This window comes from Saimiri boliviensis, chromosome 19, assembly GCF_048565385.1.
Source record: "Saimiri boliviensis isolate mSaiBol1 chromosome 19, mSaiBol1.pri, whole genome shotgun sequence".
NCBI classification, from domain to species: domain Eukaryota; kingdom Metazoa; phylum Chordata; class Mammalia; order Primates; family Cebidae; genus Saimiri; species Saimiri boliviensis.
This window is the reverse complement of record NC_133467.1, coordinates 9,801,703-9,822,867: the sequence shown is the minus strand read 5'-3', so window position 1 is coordinate 9,822,867 and position 21,165 is coordinate 9,801,703. Positions and strand designations below refer to the sequence as shown.

At 38.1% G+C, this 21,165-nt stretch overlaps 1 protein-coding gene across 1 annotated transcript in view; it reads right to left on the bottom strand.

Annotated features, from left to right (window-relative positions):
* NIBAN1 (niban apoptosis regulator 1) overlaps positions 1-21,165 on the bottom strand; it is a 210,409-nt gene that overhangs the window by 164,896 nt on the left and 24,348 nt on the right. The window contains exon 2 of the mRNA XM_074389632.1: positions 20,915-21,007. The gene's annotated coding sequence lies outside the window, so the exon portion shown is untranslated. The remainder of the gene's footprint in view (positions 1-20,914; positions 21,008-21,165) is intronic.

The window sequence follows — 21,165 nt, the reverse complement described above, 5'->3', positions numbered from 1 at the left end:
CGGCTCCTCCTCCTCGCCCGGTCGCTTCTTGTTTTCCTCCGTTTGGGGCATCCAAGAAACACCTTGGAGGAAGTGGACCTTTTCTCAAGTGACTGTAAACCTCTGTGAGCTGGAACTTTCCCCGCTCACATCCCCCAAGGTGAAGCTCAAGATCACGTTGCCTTGTAAGTGCTCCTGTCCAAGAAGCAACAGTTCTTCTCAAGCGTTACCTGGGAGCCTGTTAGAAATGGAGGATGTCGGCCGGGTGCGGTGGCTTGCGCCTGTGTAATCCCAGCACTTTGGGAAGCCGAAGCGGGCGGATCACGAGGTCAGGAGTTCGATACCAGCCTTGCCAACATGGTGAAACCCTGTCTCTACTGAAAATACAAAAATTAGCTGGTTGTGGTGACAGGCGCCTGTAATCCAGCTACTCAGGAGGCTGAGGTAGGAGAATCTCTTGAAGCCGGGAGGCGAAGGTTGCAGTTAGCCTGGATCGTGCCATTCACTCCAGCTTGGGCGACAAGAGCAAAACGCTATCTTCAAATAAAAAGAAAAAAAATATGCAAAATCTCAGCATGCACGCGCACGCGCGCGCGCACACACACATACAGACAGACACACACACACACACACACACACACACACACACACACATACACAATTAGAAACTCTGGGACTGGGGCCCACCAATCTGTTTTCAAAGCCCCCCAAGGAATTCTGATACCCCCTGAAGTTTGAGAACCAGAGGTAAACTATACCTTCCTGCAAGCAAGAACTTAGACCAAGGAGGGAGTGGGGAAATGAGGAAAAAGGAAAGAGAGAGCAAAAAATGAAAAGACGTAGGGAAAAATTAAGGCTTGGCCCTACAATATACCCCCAGCCCTGAAACTTCCTTATATTTGATGAAAGTCTGATCTTACACCTTTACTTTCCACTCCTCTCCTTAACAAACTTGAAATCCATCCTTAGAAGAGATATTTGTTCTTTTCCCACGAGCACTATTTAGCTTGGCAGCCTCCTGGAACAAGACCCACTTGGGCAGAGGGGTCACCACGGATTTCATCCTATTCTTAGTAGTCAGTTTTTTGCGACTCCTATTGACTTAACCTCAAGGTCAGATGGTCTGGATACACTAGAACCAGGCCTGAGGAGGACTCTGAAGGTTTTCCCACACCCCCCTGCCTTCCCTGTTAGTTAACTTGCACTTTAACACAACTATTTCATCAGGCTCACACCCAATCGCTCACACTCTACATTCCAATCCATCAGTAAATCCTGTCAATTCAGCTTTTAAATATGTCCAGTAGCCAACCAATTCTCATCCCCTCCACTGCCACCCTATATTACTTCTCATTTCAGTCATTACACTAGCTGCCTAACCGGTCCACCTTCCCGAGACAAAAGCCACTGTGTCTATCAGGGCCTAGGCAGGGCTTCCTCTGTGACCCTGTCTACCACCACTCCTTGCTCTCTCTGTGCCGGCCTTTTCTTTGTCTTTCTAGGATACATCGAGCTCAGGGCTTCTGCACTTGTTCTTCATTTCTGTAGGATGCTCTTCCCTCAGATATTCATATGGTTACTCTCTCAGTCATTTCATTCAAGCCTCCACTTTAAGGTAGTATCTCAGAGAATTTCTCCTTGACCCAGGAACATCAGCCCTCATCTCTCTGTATCTAAACACCAGCCTTCACCTCTCTTTACCACTTGCTCATTATCTCTATTTCATATCACTTAGCATCCTCTAACACATATTTCTTTGCCTATCTTCCTCCACTGCGATGTAAACTCTGTAAGGTCAGGGATTTTCTTTGTTGTTATTGTTGTTTCTCAGTGTTTTTTTTCCCTCAAAATTTCTGTTTTCCTTTTTATTATTATTTTTCCCTTAGGACAGGGTTTGTTTGCTTTTTTTGTCTGCTATGTCCTCTGCTATATCTCAAATGCCTAGAAGAGCACCTAGCACATAGTAGGTAACTAGTGGATACCCACTGAATAAGTAAACGAATGAAAAATAAAATGTAAAAATCTGTACTCAAAAAAAACTATGATCTCAAGCATTTCCAAATAATAACTTAATGATTTAAACCATTTAATGTGCCTGGCCAACAGGGTGAAACCGTGTCTCTACTAAAAATACAAAAATTAGCTGGGTATGGTGGTACAAAAATTAGCTGGGCGTGGTGGTACAAAAATTAGCTGGGCGTGGTGGTGCACGTCTGTAGTCCCAGCTACTCAGGAGGCTGAGGCAGGAGAATTGCTTGAACCTGGGAGGCGGAGGTTGCAGTGAGCCGAGATTGCGCCACTGCACTCCAGCCTGGCGCCTGGTGACGAAACAAGACTCTGCCTCAAAAAAAAAAACTATTTAATGTTGAACTCTTCTCTCAATACTCTAGCTGGCGCTTGAAATGAAGTGTATCTTCTTGGAGAAGTAGTTTATTTGACTATACAAATTGCTATAATTGTGCCTCAGAATACTGTTATCGTTATTGAAGAAAACTAACTTGGATGTCCTGTTAGAAGTGTAGTTTGAGCGTCACCTCTTGTTCGGGAACACTCTGGGAAAGGACTTATTATCCTCCTCTGTCATTGTCCACTCATTTGTAACCTTCGCAGATGAAACGAAGTACAAAGGTGGAGTCACACTTCCACAGAAAACTGAGGTAAAAAGGAAAAAAAAAGATGGATTCACACAAACAAATGGAAAAACATTCCATGCTTATGGATAAGAAGAATCAATATTGTTAAAATGATCATACGGCCCAGAACAACGTACAGATTCAAAGCTATTTCTATCAAACTACCAAAGACATTCTTCAAAGAATTAGAAAAAGAAATTCTAAAATTTATATGAAACCAAAAAAGAGCCCGAATAGCCAAAGCAATCCTAAGCAAAACGAACAAAGCTGGTGGCATAGTGTTGCCTGACTTCAAACTATACTAGAAGGCTACAGTAATATTAACCAAAACAGCATAATACTGATGCAAAAACAGTATACCAAAAATACTGGACAAAAATAGACCCATAGACCAATGGAACAGAATAGACAAACTCAGAAATAAAGCTGCACGCCTACAACCATCCAGTCTTCAACAAAGTTGACAAAAGCAATGGGGAAAGGACTCTGTATTCAATAAATGGTGCCAGGATAACTGGCTAGCCATATGCAGAGGATTGAAACTGGACCCCTTCTTTATGTTATACCATACACAAAAATCAACTCAAGATGGATTAAAGACTTAAGTTTAAAACCCAAAACTACAAAAACTCTTGAAGAAATCTAGAAATTCCATTCTAGACATAGGCCCTGGCAAAGATTTCATGAGGAAGACAGGAAAAGCAGTTGCAACAAGAACAAAAATTGACAAATGGGACCTGATTAGACTAAAGAGCTTCTGCACAGCAAAAGAAATTGCCAACAGAGTAAACAGACAACTCACAGAATGGGAGAATATATTTGTGAACTATGCATCTGACAAAGATCTAATATCCAGAATCTGTAAGAAATTTAAAGTAGCAAGCAGTAAACAAGCAACCCTGTTACAAAGTGGGCAAAGGACATGAGCAGACACTTTTCTGAAGAAGACATATATGTAACCAACAAGCATATGAAAAACTGTTCAACATCACTGATCATTAAAGGAAATATTAATTGAAACCACAGTGAGATACCATCTCATACCATTCAGAGAGCTATTATTAAAAAGCTCCCACTGCTGGTAGGAATGTAAATCAGTTTAGCCACTGCAGAAGGCAGATGGGCAATTTCTCAAAGAACTTAGAACTACCATTCAACCCAACAATACCATCATTGGATATTTGCCCAAAGGAATATAAATCACTCTACCGTAAAGACATATACATGCATATGTTCATTACAGTACTATTCACGATACCAAAGGCATGGAATCAACCCAAATGCCCTTCAGCAGTAGACTGGAAATGCGGTACATATACACCATGGAATACTACACAGACATAAAAAAGAATTGTATTATGTCCTTTGCAGCAAAATAGATAGAGTTGGAGGCCATTATCCCAAGTGAATTAACACAGGAAAAGAAAACCAAATGCCACATGTTCTCACTTACAAATAGGAGCTAAATGTTAAGTACACATGGACATAAAGAAGGGAACAATAGACATCGCGGACTATTTGAGGGTGGAGAGTGGGAAAAAGGCAAGGATCAAAACACTACCTATTGGCCAAGCATGGTGGCTCATGCCTGTAATCCTAGCACGTTGGGAGGCTGAGACAGGAGGATCACTTAAGTCCAGGAGTTTAAGACCAGCCTGGGCAACAAGACAAAACCCCATCTAAAAAAAATACCAAAAATATTAGCCAAATGAGGTGACATGTGTTTGTTGTCCCAGCTACACCAGAGGCTGAGGTGGGAGGATCATTTGACTCCAGGAGGCAGAGGTTGTAGTGAGCTGAGATTGCACCACTGCATTCTAGCCTGGACAACAGAGTAAGACCCCGTCTCAAAAAGCAAAACAAAAAAAAACTACCAATTGGGTACTATACTTATTACCTAGGTGACAAAATAATATATACACCCAAACCCTCACTACAGGTAATTTCTCTATAGGATAAACTTGCACATGTACCCCTGAAATTAAAAGTTAAAAGACAGAATGAAATATTTTTAAAGATAGATTCACATACAGGATTACAGGTTAGCAGATTTATAACCCGGCAGTTCTGGCTTTGAATTAATTAATAGACATGTGACCTGGTCAAGTTGCTTAACTTACTTGTTTCAGTCTCATCTGTTAAGTGAAACTAGTTACATTTACCTCATGAACTGTTGTCAAAATTAAGTTTCATAGGTCTATGAATGACTTGACATATTCCCAAGAGCATAGTGAGTATTCAGTAAAGAACACCTAGGATTATTATTATCAGAAAGGGCAAGAGTGAGGAAGGAAAGCAATTTTCTAGTGAAATGTTAATTGGACCTTGAAAATTATTGATGTTACACTAAGAAAGAGCTGCTGCTTCCTTTCTTCCCCCAAACAAATAAAGTTCTTTTTCCCCCAACGGTTTACAGGAAAAATTAAGGAATTCATTATTTTAGTCATAGTATTTAATATTTGCAAATCCTATGTGGGCATCACTTTATTAATCACACACTAAAAACGAGTCTCCAAGCAATTCAATAACTTTATGAACCAGATTCAATTTCACATGATTCAAATCAGCTACTTTAGAAATTTTTCTCTGCAATGTTCGTTTCTGTACTGTATCTGTATTTTGTATTAAAATACTCAAGACTATTTCTTTCAGGTAAACATCACATACTAAAATGATTACTTTTTTAACATCTTCATTGAGATATGATTTATATACCGTAAAATTCACCCACTTACGTTACCTTTTTTCCAAAGGCTCAAATTGGTTTAGTAGATACTGAATATCTTTAAGGTGTGTTTGTGTGTTTGGATTCCTTTGCACATCACATAACTATGAAGTCCTTGTCTGCCGTGGTCTCTTAGGAGTTAATGGAATCTATCTACTTAACTGTCTGTAGAGCAGAGACTATTTCGAACTTCTTTGTACTTCTCCAAGCACCTTACAATGCCTTGTGATATAGGAGTAGGAGTTCTGTAATTGGTTAATTGATAAGTGTTCATGGTAGTTTACATCATTACTAATTTAATCTTTACAAAAACCCATTAATGCAAGCGCTATTATTATCACCACCTCACAGATGAGGAAACCAAGGTTAAGAAGCTTTAGGAATTGATTTAAGGTCGCTTGTGACCTGGGCTTGTCTGACTCCATAGTCCCTCCTCTTAACCGTAATATTGCTTTTATATTAAATCTCGACTTTGTTTACGTAATTCAGGTTTTACTATAAAAAATTAGAAAATATAGATAAATTATAAGAAAAAGGGAGAAAAATGTTCAAATCACAACACCAATATCTTTATATAGCCCCAATTACCAGTTTGGTGTAAATTCCTACAGATTTATATGTAATTATGAATACATACATAATTATATTTTATAATTATATATAAACACTATACTTATTCACTGAAATGAGGTGTTATGCTCTATATATTCTTTAATCTGTGTCATATTTTTCATTTGGAGTATTTCCACTTAACTAAATATTTATATGTAAGCCAATACTATTTCACTGTATAAATGTGGCTTAATTCATTCACCTACTAACAATGTGTAATTCTAATTTCCCTATTCCTAGATTACACTGGACATTTTAACATCTTTTTAAATTAGCCTATAATTATTATCATTATTCCTTTTAATATTTGTCAATTTGGAGGTCTCACTAGGTGTCACATTCTGTTGTTCAATTTTGAAATTCTTAATGATGAAGAGTAAATTTGCATGGGCTTTCTGGCCATATGTGTTCCTTCTTTGTGAATTGCCTATTCTTGTACTTTTCCATTTTTCTATTTGATTTCTTATCCTTACTGTTATGGGAAAGCTTTATATATATTAGAGACATTAACCCTTTTACTGTAAAACATAATGCAAATTAAACACATTTTTCTTACTAAAACATATTTCCCTGTGCTCTATATTGAATTTTCATTTCTGAATATTGACCTAACCATAGGCAAATTAAAAAACCAAATTTGTCTCTGCCACCTTCTCATCTTTCCTCATTCCCTCTTACCCTTATGTAATGTCTAAAGAATGCCTAACCTAATCAATAATATCTCCTATAGGTTGTTGTACAAATAGATTAACTTGGAAGTCATTTCATGCATTAAAAAATGAAATAACTTACTAGCTGTCTCAAAAGATGGTCATAATATTCTATACAATCTGTCTTAGGGGCTCAAAGTTTAGCGTGGAAAAGACTAGGCTCCAATCCTCATTCTGATACTGGCTTGCCTCATGATCTTGGGAAATAACTTAAATTTTCTAAGCTTTATATTCCCTATCTTCAAAATAGGTATCTGCAAAAATTAGATGAGGTCATATGTGTAATATACTTAATACATATGACTATTCCTACATATTTTGCATTCTCTAAATGAAGCTTACATATAACAAGTGATAAATAAAAAGGTCCTTTAACTGTTTTATCAATGTTAGTCCTTTTTATTCATATGCTTATTACAATACTTTTGTGGCCAGCATATCGAACTCCCCAAAGGGCAAGTATTAATACCAGTTTTGAAAGGAAAAATGTATATTACATTTTAATTGCATATGTGAACAACAAAAAACAACTGTCTTCATAATACAAACTGTAGAAAACTATGCTGAATAAAATCTTTTCTAGAGGTAACATGTTGAAGATGGAATCCAACTTCTGCTTATCAATGACTCTTGAAGTTGCAGGAACTCCAGGACTGTGTGGCATTTTTTAAATATATACCTTCTAAGCTATATGTCTATGTGAAAGTGTGCATTGTGTGGCATTTTTATTGGAAAAAGACAATTATTTTTTTAAGTTGAGAAACACTTGCTCAATGTGCTTTTCAAATATAAGTCATCGCAATTGTATATAGACCTTTAGCATTTGCATAAGACCATAAACACAGACTAGAAATTCAAGTATTTTAAAAGAAACCAGGCAAGACTTAGAACTAAGGTGGACAACTCTAGAATCCAGGGGGATGTTTAGATGTGTAGGCACCAATCTTCAAATCTGACAAATATCAGACTAGCACAGTTTGCCTTTGTGAAAACTATAGCCATATTATTGCCAAAGATAAACAGATTATATGAGTTCTTCTGAAGGACCTTGTATTTGGTGGTTAGTTTAGTGTTAGTGCACAAAGGGAAGAGTGCCACCTGCTGGGCCACCAATGATAATCCCCATGGGGCCACAGCTACGGGGCCAGGTGGGGAAAGAACACTGACTCTAGTCCAAATTAGATTCACTTTGCTATGCCTAGATTAGCTTAACAGTCATTTGGAATTATTTAGTCATTTCTTACAAATAGTAATATCAAAACTTCTTTTTTCTCAGCTAACAAATGAGTCACTCTTTGAGAACAAACTTTCCCAGCTAAATTTATTTTAGGGGCTAATTCTAGTATTTACGATGCAAATTTGTACACACGTGTAAGCTTTGTATCCATAAAATGTGCTCATAACACATTTTCGACATTAATTATATATATATATATATATATATTTTTTTTTTTTGATACGGAGTTTCGCTCTTGTTACCCAGGCTGGAGTGCAATGGCGCGATCTCGGCTCACCGCAACCTCCGCCTCCTGAGTTCAGGCAATTCTCCTGCCTCAGCCTCCTGAGTAGCTGGGATTACAGGCACGCGCCACCATGCCCAGCTAATTTTTTATATTTTTAGTAGAGATGGGGTTTCACCATGTTGACCAGGATGGTCTCGATCTCTCGACCTCGTGATCCACCCGCCTCGGCCTCCCAACATATTAAATATCTTAAGGTGAATTCATAACATCAAATTGCATGCCCTGTAAAATTTAGCTAAAACCAGCTCACTATCAGAGAAACAGTATTGAAGGAGAAGGAAAGAGTAATCTTGGAGTATGGGGCCCTCAAAACACATCATGGTAGTCTATTTCCAAACTAGGTTCATCAGGATCTTGCATAGGATTTTTCTACTGTACCTATTAAAGCAGACTTTCTTTCCCCTGGGGTAATAAGTTGGTAGAATAGGAATCTTGAGCCACTAAGTGGACATTTGTCTACCAGAAAGACAGCCCTTGATTGAAAGAAAAGAATTATTTGATGACATCTCATTAGTTGAGCCCTGGCTTATCCAGTTACATGTAACAAATAAATCCTCTCATTTGTGTTTATTAAGCAAGTTTGAATTGGATTTCTGTCTTCCCAATGAAAAGCATTTTGACAAATATAAGGCTTTAAATACAGTGCTTGTGTGCAAGATTTATATATTCTATAGTTATACTATATCCTTTTATATAGTTGATTAAAGCAAATATAAGCAGATCATTTTCTGTGAGTGATTTGCAGCACATGCCAACAAATGGCAGTTGCCACAATATATAATTTACTTCCCTCATTCATTTGTTATTCTCTATAGCCAGTTTCAAAGATGATTTATTTTCATCCTAGACATTCCATTAATTATTGACTATACATATACACTAATTCCAATTCATATTTAAAAGCAGCTGGCTCAAATCTTGGCAAAAGAATTAGCAGTGATTTCACATATCATGATCTGAATATATATAAATATAGTCTGCTCTTATTCCTATTTTATTCATTTTTTTAAAAAATTAGATTCATAAAATTCTAACTTCTAGTTCAAGTCATCCTGCAATTAAATTAAGAACCATGGCAGACTTTGGGTTAGAACTAAATCAAATCGGCAGAAATTTTGCAACCTTAATGGCCATGTTTTACGTAGTGTTAACTGAAGTTACAGCCATATAAATTATATCATTTAATCTTAAAATTCTTGGAAATTAACTACTGTTAATTTATAATAACTTTAATTTAGAGAGAGCCCAGTGTAGATAAATAAAGCAATATTGAGGTAGCTATCATGAAAATATTAGTAGAAAATCAGCTGGAGAAGAAGGATAGCATCAACCTTCTGGGTTTTCAATGGGATTTTTTGGTTTGGTTTCATAATTTGTTGAGTTTTTGGTTTGTGTATTTGCTTAGTTTTGGTTTTTTAAGACAGATGTACTCTGATCTTTATTGCTATGGCTTGGTATCCACTGACTGGAATAGCACCAGGCTCTTCAGCACTCAATAAAGGTTTATTGAATGAATGAGTGTTTTATAATAGATGCAAATCTGGTGCTACATGAGTTTTTCTGTTGTTGCTATAGGTGATAAAACATAGCCATTGTGGACTGAGTCAGAAGGAATTTCAGGTGTCCCTTTTCCAAGCTTCCTCATCCTAATATTAAAGGAACTGAGACAAGAAAAGGTAAAGTGACTTCCCAAAACAGAGAAAGGAGTAGTAAATCCATCAACAAACATTTATCAAGTAGTGTACACTGTTTCCGCAGAGCATAAGGCAGTTAAAGTCGCTGCTTTCAAGGAGCTTATGTTCCAGTGGGAAAGGTGATAAACGTGTAAATGAGTAAGATAATTTCAGGCCCTGATAAAATGATGCTACAAAAATACTGATACAGAATATTGGAATGGAGAATAACGGACGGTGGAGAGAAACATAACTGACTGAGTTAACTCACAACTGGATGCTGTAAAGACTCTCAAGGGGGCTGAGGCCTGAATGACGAGGAGACAGCCATGCAAGGTATGGAGGAAGGGTATTGGAAATACAAGTATGAAGGGTCTGAGATGGAAACAAGCTTGATGTGTTTGATGAAAATAAAAACAGCCAGAGTGTTTCAACTAGAATGAGGAGGAGAAGAAAATGAACAGAGACAAGGTTGGCTGGGCCAGTACCAAACCCTGTAGAACGCTGTATATCAGGAAAAGTAATCGTGGGTTTTACAGGGTGTGATGAGACACCGTTAGAAAGGTTTTGAGGAAAGGAGTCATATTATCTAATTTTCATTTTAGAAAAATCACTCAGGCTACTGTGTGGAGAAGGGACTGGGAAAAGGCAAGAGATGATGCTGTGAAACTCATTAGAAGACTGACCCGGTAATCAAGGCTGAACAGTGGTCGCTTGAACTAGGATTGGCAGTAGTGAGGGTAAGCAGTAGGTGGACTCAAGACATCTGTAAGTACCTATAGGACTTAGAGCTAGATGCATTTGAGCAAATGAAGACGCAATTTACAGTGATGGAAAAGACTCTGGAAGAATGAATTGGGAAGATGCGGAAATGATTAGCTCTGCTTTGGACATGTCCACTCTGAAATCTTTTTAAATCAGCTTTCTCAGGTTTAATAAGTCTGAAATTTTTATTAAACATTCAAGTGGAAATTCTAAAACCCAGCTGGATAGGTAAGTCTAGACTCCAAAACAGACGTCAGGGGAGGTGACATGAATTTGAACATCACCAATAAATAGATGATATTTAAAACTATGGCTCTAGGGAAACACTGTGGTTAGAGAAGAAAGGAGGACTGAGACAGTCTGGAGCACTGTGAGAGATCTTCTAGAGGGGGAGGACCCAGAAAAAAAAAATGCTGAGAAAAAGCACAGAAGAGTCTGGCTTCCTGGATGTCTCATGAGCAACCTTGACAAGGACTGTTATTAATGTGGAAATGGGAGAATGGGGGAAGGAGAGCCTAACTGACATGTAGTGAGGTAAGAACGGGAAGTGAGGACACAGTAGCAGCAAGTTAAACATGGCTTCAGATGTTTCCACAGAGTGAGGAAGAAAAATGGAGTCATGTTTGGAAGGGGATGGGGAACCAAGGGAGAGACGCTGGACTGCTAATAAAATGATCCAAACAACAAGGAGAACAGGGTGATAACTGAAGAAACAAAGTCCTGGAGAGGGCCACAGAGGAGACGTACAAAGCAATGTGAAGAGATTCGCCTTTGGCCTTGGAGGCAGCAAGGATGCTTCTTCCACTATAACTTGAGGGAAGGTTAGGTGCTTGGGCTCAGACCCAGGTGGCTGCAGGATTTGGTGAGTTCTTGACTAATTCCATCAGAGTTGAACCCAATTTTTCCAAATCCTACTTCAGTTGCAACCACATAGCCACCCTTAAAATTATAAAGTCGTATTTGTTGTACTGGACACAATAGCTGAAAGTTTTGAAAGATGTAAGTCCTATCTCTACTGATCGACAGTGTGAAATTATGCCACAAATGTAACCTTCTAAGTTTACTGGTGCAAAAGTGTCATTATTTAATCAAATGAAATTAGTATAGCACTAAGCTTATTTTGAATACAACATAAGAGAGACCTTGACCTAAGTTTTTAGTTATTCAAAGGAATAAAGTCAACACACTAAAAAAGTGGAAAAACCTAGGTCCTTGAAATCATCATTGAACCACTGAATTAAGCAACTCTGGAAACTTATCTCAGATTTCTGGTTATGTGAGTTAATAAATGTACTGATTGTTTGAGCCATTTTTTTTGTTGATGATGGCCACTTACAGCTGAAATCATTTTAACAGGCATAGTATTTTACTGGAATAATTGGTAGCGACCTGGAAAAAAATAAAGCTCAAACCTTACAACCAAAATAAATTCCAGACAGATCAAAATATAATCAAAGCTAAAGGTTAACTATCACCATTCCTAATTTTGTACAAAAGCAGCAGAAACTTTAAAGTAAAAGCTGTTCTTTTACATTTTAATTTGATTATTATAAATGATATGTAAAGCATTTAAACTGGGCTGTCCATTGTAACAAATGGAACATTAACGGTGAATAATACAAATGCCAGCCACAACTGACAAGTATTTTGTCATTAAGACACCTTTCATCTTTTATTGCTCTCTTTTCCCATTTTAATATGTTGTATTTTTCTTGAACTATAAAATATTATTTTCTGGATGTCTGCAGATAACATAATATCCTTCCCACACCTTCAGAACAAAGATGACAGTAACAGTAGTGTTGTATCACCAGCACCCACCACCATGCGTGGAACATGAAGTGAAACTTCACTGAATGGATAGATGAATGAATGCATGCACACATTGATGTCAGAAAATGAAGAGAAGGCGATACTTTTTCTGTTTCTGCTGACTGGCAAGGTCAGAAGAAAGAGAATAAGTTGCTGAAGTTTCATGGAAATCTCACAAAGAAAGAAGCCTCATCTTATCCAGTTGATGAGCTCTAAGGAGCTATTGCTCAAAGGTTCTTCCGGGTTGCAGTTCTGAGAACTACTGTAGGAGGACTGAAGAAAACATTTACTGTCTACTGCATACTGGGCACTATACTAGACACTTTAATACATTATTTTATCCTCTATTTCTATTTTGTAAATAAGGTAGGAGTTAAATAGAACCGTCCTCCTATATAACCTGGTTCCTTTTGCTCCTATTACTAATCTCTTACGGATTCACTCCTGTAGTCTCTCCAGTCTCAGCACTTCTAAATGAAGTTGCCCTGCTCACACAAAACTTATGTGTGTGTGTGTGTGTGTGTGTGTGTGTGTGCATGTGAGTGCATGTATATATTAGGATATATATGCTATTAGTTCTGTTTCTGTAGGGGTTGTCTTCTAATGGAGGTACACAATCTATTCAACTGTGGGAATTAGCAAATCCTAGAACATTCAATCTATAGCTCAATAGCCTGAACTCTGCCTAAGTTCAAAATTAATTATCTTCCTCAAGCAAGTGCCCTAACTTGAAAGTCAAGTTGCAGAGTAAGGCAAAAATAACAGCAGTAGTTTTATACATATTTTTGATCTCTTCCTAAGTAAAAACACTGAAAACCTTCCATTGTAGCTACTCAAAATGTGCTTTTAACAACATAGTCAGATATTCCACTAAGATTTACCTTGTTATACTTCTTTTTGGTTTACCATCCAAATGTTTGGTGGGGACATTTACAGACACAATACATGAGTTATTCTACTGCTTTTTTCTTATTCTATGCTAATGAATAAATCTGCTAGGGTGTCTGTGATGGTTAAATTTTATGTACCAATTTGGCTAGGCTATGGTACCCAGCTGTTTGGTCAAACACGAGTCCAGATATTGCTGTCAAGATATTCTGTAGATGTGATTAACATCTACAATCAGTTGAGTTTAAGTAAAGGAGATTGCCCTCAATAATGTGGGTTTTCCTTGTCCAATCAGCTGAAAGACATAATTGCAGAACTGAGGACTCCTGGAAAGGAAGGAATTTTGCCTCAAGACTGTAACATAGAAATCCTGCCAGATTTCCCAGCCTGCAGCCTTGCCCTACACATTTCAGATTTGCCAGCCCCACGATTGCATGAGCCAGTTCCTTAAAAAATATGTTAACATGAGTGCAATCAGGAATAATAGGTAGGTGCCAGTGAACATACTTAGTGAGAGACTGGACGTGGGAAAAGGAGGGAGAAATACGCCTGAGCGTTTAATCTGAGAAACTATGGTTCTAGAGAATGGAAAGCTAAAGATTTACAGAAGAAGACACAGCTTTGGGAGGAAAAGGCTGTGTTCTATTGGGGGATGTTGAGTCTGAAGATCCAGTGAAGCATCCAGGTAGAGATTTCAAGTGACCGCTTAATAACCTGGGTCTGCCCCTCAGGAGAAAGTTTAGGGCAAATATAGGTTTGATCATCATTAGTGAACTGGATGAGAATTCCCAGAGGAAGAAGCAGGACAAGGAAAGAAGACAACCAAGGAGTAAACGCTGCTTGACCCTAATGTTAAGAGGCTCCATAAAAAACTGAAAAGGTCAAGGAGTTGTTCTTGTATATTTTTGTTTTGTTTTATTATGCTAATTATATATATGACCTAAAACTGACCATTTCAGTAATTTTTTAGTGTACAATTTAGTGTCAATTATTACATTTGCCATGTGGTGTAAACATTACCACTATTTCCAAAACTATTTAATTATCCCAAATAGAAATTCTGTAATCATTAAGCAATAGCTTCTCATTCCTCCCTCCCCGCAGCCCCTGGTAAACTTTTTTATTGAGACAGAGTCTCACTCTGTCATCTAGTAGTACAATCTCAGCTCACTGCAACCTTGGCTTCCTGGGTTAAAGCAATCCTCCCACCTCAGCCTCACAAGTAGCTGGAACTACAGGCATGTGCCATCGTGCCTGGCTATTTTTTTTTTAATTATTATTTTTGTAGACACAGGGGTATCACTACATTGTCCAGGCTGGTCTCGAACTCCTGAGCTCAAGTGATCTGCCCTCTTCAGCCTCCCAAAGTACTGGGATTACAGGCATGAGCCATGGGCCTGGCTGGGCCCCTGGTAACTTTTTTTTTTTTTTTTTTTTTGAGACAGTCTTACTGTGTTGCCCAGGCTGAAGCCAGTGGTGCAATCTTGGCTCATGGTGACCTCCACCCCACTGGTTGAAGATTATTTTTGTGCCTCAGCCTCCCAAGTAGCTGGATTACAAGTGTGTGCCACCACAATCAGCTAACTTTTGTATTTTATTTTACTAGAGACAGGGTTTCACCATGCTGGCCAGGCTAGTGTAGAACTCCTCACCTCAGGTGATCTGCCCACCTCAGCCTCCCAAAGTGCTGGGATTACTGACATGAGCCACTGCGCCCGACTGCACCTACTAACTTCTAATCTACTTTCTGTCTTTATGAATTTGCCTACTCTAGGTATCTCATATAAGCAGAATCATACATTTGTCCTTCTGTGTCCAACTTATTTCACTTATCATAATGTCTTCAATGTTTATACGTGTTGTGGCATGTATCAGAACTTCATTCCTTTTTATGTATTGTGCCTTTTGCAGTTAGGAAACAACATTAGGAAGAACAGCAAGCATGAGTATATCAGGACTAGTTAACAAGGCTCCAGGGGTAGGGAGGGGAGGAGAACAATCAACTGGAAGGCCAGAACTGAGTGCAGAAGCCATAATCTGTTAGCCAAGAATTCTGTAGAACAGAAAGGCATCTGGAAGTTGGAGGTCACTGAACAAATCTTCCTCTGAGAACCAGATAGAAAACTTATTTCAGACTAATGAATGAACTTAATACAAGATTCTCCTCTTCTGGTGGGAAGATCTGGTGGGAAACAGGTCTGAATAAACAGTTCCATGGTTCCAGTGTCCAGATGCAGGTGTACCTCTACACACAGTTACTACCTGAAGGAGAATAAAGAGCATGAGCCAGAGAAGCACATCAAAAATAGATTATCAAGCTAAGGAGGGCAGAGGAGCTGAAAGGCAGCTCAACTCTGATGACAGAGGAACTTCCAGAGGGAATGAGTGAAATACTCAGAAAGCTACATCAAAAGCTAGATTCTATTAACACAAACTTTGTGTAAGACAGCTCCATTTAGAGATACTGGAACTGGAGAGATGACAGAAGTGACTTCAAGACAAATAAGTAATTGGAACAACATGAGCCAGGTTGTATGGGACCGAGGTCCCCAAATATTTATGCCAGATAGGGTACCTGCCTATTATCTCTGATTGCTCCTATGTTATTATTTTGGCCCTAAAAGCCTGAAAGATATTAGTGTAACTTCTAAAGGAAAAAAGTATCCTGAATGCTTTCAATTCTTACGGATGAGAAGTATGCATATCCCTTCACCCAAATGATTAAATTATTGTTCGTGAAGCTAAGCTTCTTATTATACAGCATCTATCTCAAATAATGTAATTTTGCCTCCTAGTAAATGTGTTCAGTAAGCTTCTGAATTTAATATAAATTTACCAATTTTGCTGAATAAAAGCCAAAGAAAATATAGAAGTCTACAGAAGATATTTTGTATAATATCTGTCTTTTAAAAATCTATTGAGACTTAACTTGTGGCCTAACAAATGGTCTATCCTGGAAAATGTCCCATATGCACTTGAGAAGAACATGTATTCTGTTGTCATTGGGTAGTGTCTTCTATATATGACTGTGAGTTCTAGTTGCTTTACTGTGTTTTTTAAGTCCTTTAATTCCCAATGTAATCTTCTGATTTTTCTATCCATTATTGTGAGTGGGTACTGAAGTCGCCAACTAGTATTGTTACTTATTTATTTGTTTGTTTGTTTATTTATTGAGACAGGGTCTCACTCTGCTGTACAGGCTAGAGTGCAGTGGCATGCTCACAGCTCATTCAGCCTTAACCTTCTAGGCTCAAGAGATCCTCCTGCCTCAGCTTCCCAAGCAGCTGAGACTACAGGCATATGCCATAGTATTTTGTATTTTTTGTAGAGAGGGGGTTTTGCCATGTTGCCAGGCTGGTCTCAAACTCCTGGGCTCAAGTCATCAGCCTGAATCAGAGATACAGGATTCTTGATTAGCAGTTTGGGTTTTTTATTTTTGTTTGTTTGTTTAGCATTTTTAATGTCAGCCCATGGCCTTCTAGCCTCCAAAGTTTCTGAAGAGAAATTTGCTGATAAGTGTTTTGAGGATCACTCATATGTATTGAGTCGCTTCTCTCTTGCAGCTTTCACAATTCTTTGTTTGGTCTTTGGCTTTCAACAGTTTGATCATACTGTGTTTCAATGTGAGTCTGTGAATTCATCCTACTTGAAGTTTGTTGAGTTCGCTACCTGTTTATATTCATGTCTTTCATCAAATTTGGGAAAGTTTCAGCCATTATTTCTTCAAATATCCTTTCTGCTCTTCACTCGTTTTCCTTTCTCTCTGGACTGTCACAATGCATATACTGGTCAGCCTAATGGTGTCCCACATATCCCTTAGGCTCTGTTTTACTTTTCTTCAATCTTTTTTCTTTCTGTTTTTCATATTTGATAATTTCCATCGTCCTATCTTTGAACTCACTGATACTTCCTTCTGCCCACTGAAATCTGCCTTTGAATCTCTCTCGTAAATTTCTCATTTCAGTCATTGTAACTTTTAGCTCCAGAATTTCTTCCTAGTTTCTTTTTAGGTTTTCAATCAATTTACCGATATTTCTATTTTGTTCATACATCATTTTCATCACCTTCTCCACATCTTCCTTTAGTTCTTTCAGCACCTTTAACACAGTTGTTTTTAAAGTCTTTATCTAGTATATCCTTTATCAGGTCTTTTCCAGGGATTGTTTCTATTGATTTATTTACTTTTTCCTTTTAATGTGCCATACTTTCCGGTCTCTTTGTATACCTTCTGATTGTTTTTATTGAAAACTGAAGGTCTGAATCTATTGATGTGATAACTCTGGAAATCAGATTCTTCTCCTTCCCAGGGTTTGTTAGTTTTTGTTTTTGTTTTTATTGTTTTAGGGTGTATTTTTTGTTTTGTTTTGTTTTGTTTTGCCAAGGATCAGCCAGAGGTGTAAAAGTAAGGTCTTCTCAGGTCTTTTCTGAGCCTGGACCTTTCCCTGAGTATCTGTGGTGACTTCCTAATTTCTCCCTTTATATGCAGTTGCTTTTGAGTGTCCTACTCTTCACTCTCTGGCTTCCAAAAGGGACAAAAAAAAAGGGAGGGGGGATAAAAAGGTGTAATCTGTTTAAATTCTCTAGAAATCACTTCAGCCAGAGGAAGAGGGGCTTACATTAACAGGGAGACGTGCAAAACAAAACCACCACTTTTTTGTCCACATCCCTGTGTTGGGAAGCAGCAATCAGTGATCAGAGCAGAGATTCCTAATATTTGGAGATCAGGTTCTGTTTTGCCCACCTTGGCTCCTACAAGCTGTATACACATGCATAGTTGCCTGCTACAGGGCTAAAGGGTGGGGGATGAGTAGCTGCTACTATGTCAAGAGCTAATGTTATCCAAAACTGACCTGGTGCAGTGGCTTACAACTATAATCCCAGCACTCTGGCAGGCCGAGGCAGGTGGATCACCCGAGGTCGGGAGTTTTGAGACCAGCCTGGCTAACATGGCAAAACCCTGTGTCTACTAAAAATACAAAAATTAGCCAGGTATTGTGGTGGATGCCCGTAATCTCGGCTAATTGGGAGGCTGAGGCAGGAGAATCGCTTTAACCTGGGGGGTAGAGATTACAGTGAGCCGAGATTACACCACTTCACTCCAGCCTGGGAAGTAGAGCTAAACTCAGTCTCAAAAACAAACAAAAAACCAACAAAATTAACCACAATTTACCATCAAGCCTTCCCCTAGATGTTGCAATTCTTTTGTTGTTGTTGTTGCTGTTGCAATTATTTAATACACTCCAGATTTTTGAAATAGTTACATCAGACAGACTCTGCCAATGCAATTGTTCTCTGCATGGAGAGACAGATTTCTGGTGCTTCCTACTCTACCATGTTTTCAGAATCCTCTCACCTATGTTACCTTTTTGTCCATGTCTCCTGCTGGCCCGACTGAGAGTCTCACCTTCCATTCCAAGCAGTCTTTGTATGCCTTCTGAAGTAACACAATTCCCTCTCTAAGATAAATTCTGGTGCCACTTATAAAGATAACTTTTTACATTGATACATTTCATATAAATCTTCATATTTACCTGTTCACATATTATTATAAAACCTTTGTCACCACACTTACAAAAGATCATTATAATATCTACGGATACCAACAAGCAAACATGTTCTGCTTTGTCAGAGAGAAAAACCATCCACAGATGGTAAAGAGACCTCACTTAATTAAGGATACTCAACTACTGTCAATTTAAAAATTCACACATCAAAAAGCACTTAAAGAGCTATTCATTTTGCTGCCTAAAATACATAAAAATAAAATCACTTGGCTATTTAACAGATTACGAGGCTCTTAAATGAATTATATTAAGGGCTTTAGCACTAAACCATGTCCACTCAAAGCATAAAATTCCCTGCACATGTTTAATGCTGTCTCACTTTCAAATAAATGTCAACCTCGAAACAATTTATTTTCTCAAAATTCTTCAAGAGTTATTTTATATTCTAGTGCCCTTGGATCTTTGGCTCTTCATCTTTTTTTATTCACCTCCTGGAGCCTGGCTTGGATTACTGTTAGCTGAAAATAATGAGCTACATATTGTTTACTTCACACCTAATGGTACCCACAGTGAGAATGACAGCTTATTGTAACTAAGCAAATTAAATTACTACAAGGTCAAATTAGTGTGAGTCCAGAGTAGCTCAATAATTACAGATCTGGGTCACTAGTCTATCTACCAAGAACATGATGAATAATGAAATAGGTAACACTTATTAGCCATCTACATGTCTAGTCATTTCAAATACATATTCTCCTTTAACCCTTCCAACTTGGGCACATGGTGAGTGTAAGCATAACAATGCAGAAATGGTTAAGCAACTGTGCCTTGCACACAAATTAAACATCTAGGAAGTGACAGAACTTGATATAAACCCAATTTTTTTTCTGACTCAAAAGACTATCCTCTTAATACTGATATTTGTTATGCACTATTGCTTTTCATTTTATTATACATGTTTACACTCTAAGAATTTTTATCTAAATTTTGGAAATTAAGGCAGCCTCCTTGTTGACACCATGGTTTAATCAACTGAACAGATACAAATTAGGTAGCATTTTAGACTTCTTATAAAGAACATGCCATTAGTAATTTTAATATTTCCATGAAAATGCTTATTTTTCAGATAATAATCTTATTTGTGTGTTAGACGGTGAGCTAAACATATTTTCTAGAAATTACTTACTGAGTCCTAGAAAGTTTTTATTTCTCCCAACTAATGAACTGATTCCCCTACTGTTTAATATTACAGACTTGCATCTCCTTAATTAGAATATAAACTCTTTAGGAGAGGAGATTAGGTGCTGTTTTTCTTTAGCATACCCTACAATATCCAGCATAATTTTACCACAGACACAAGGTATAAACTCAGGACACTCTTATTCATATAGTCTCAAAGATCAGTGAGGAATAAATTCTGTAATAGATAACTATAACTCAGCAAGACATTTCTTTCTTTCTTTTTTTCCTAACTGAGATACCAAGGCAAAGAAATTTCTTTATGGGAATAGGGCAGACTCTTGCATGTCAACATATCCCTTTCACTCACCATACTACCACCACCCAGCCCTAAAACAGTTGAAAGGCAGCAAGCCTCTCATCCCTGGACCTCATATATTCCTCCCCTCCATAGGCTGCTGAGGCGGCTGAGGCTGCTGAGCCGAGATGTGCTCCCATAAGGAACAAGGCAGTTAGAGGCACTGGGGCACTGCTTCAACATGTATTACCTTGTATTTTTAATCAATTCATAAATATCCTTTCTTCTGCTTATTTGCTAGCTTCAGATAAAAATGAAAATCTCAACCACGCCATTATTCATGCCAAGCCTTAAACCTGGATCAACCTTTGCCATCTAATGTCGCTCATCAGACACAATTGTAAATCCTTCAACTACATTATTTTATTCAATCCTCACAAAAACAAAGAGTGATATGGCAGAGACAGTTACAGTGCTCACCAATGACTGTAAAATGTCCACATCTCTCAGCCTCCCTTGCAGATAGATTGGGAATATGGGATTAGTTCCCACCAAAGAACTATGAGTAGAAATAGCATATGTCTGGGTCCAAAGAAGTTAAAACCTGGCTTACCTCCTCCATCCTTCTTTTCTCTTGCAATAATGATCTTGATTTGGAAGCCACCAGCCACAAGAGGAAGGTGAGCTGACAGATCCACACTAGAGTCTACGAGAGTGAAGAATATAATTTCATTGTGTTAAACCATCAAAGTTTCAGAATTTGTCTGTTAAGCAGCAGAGCCTACCCTGTCCTGACACACATAGATATTTGAAATATGTAATAACTAGTACAGATTATGCACTAATCTATTAGAATGAATGCAA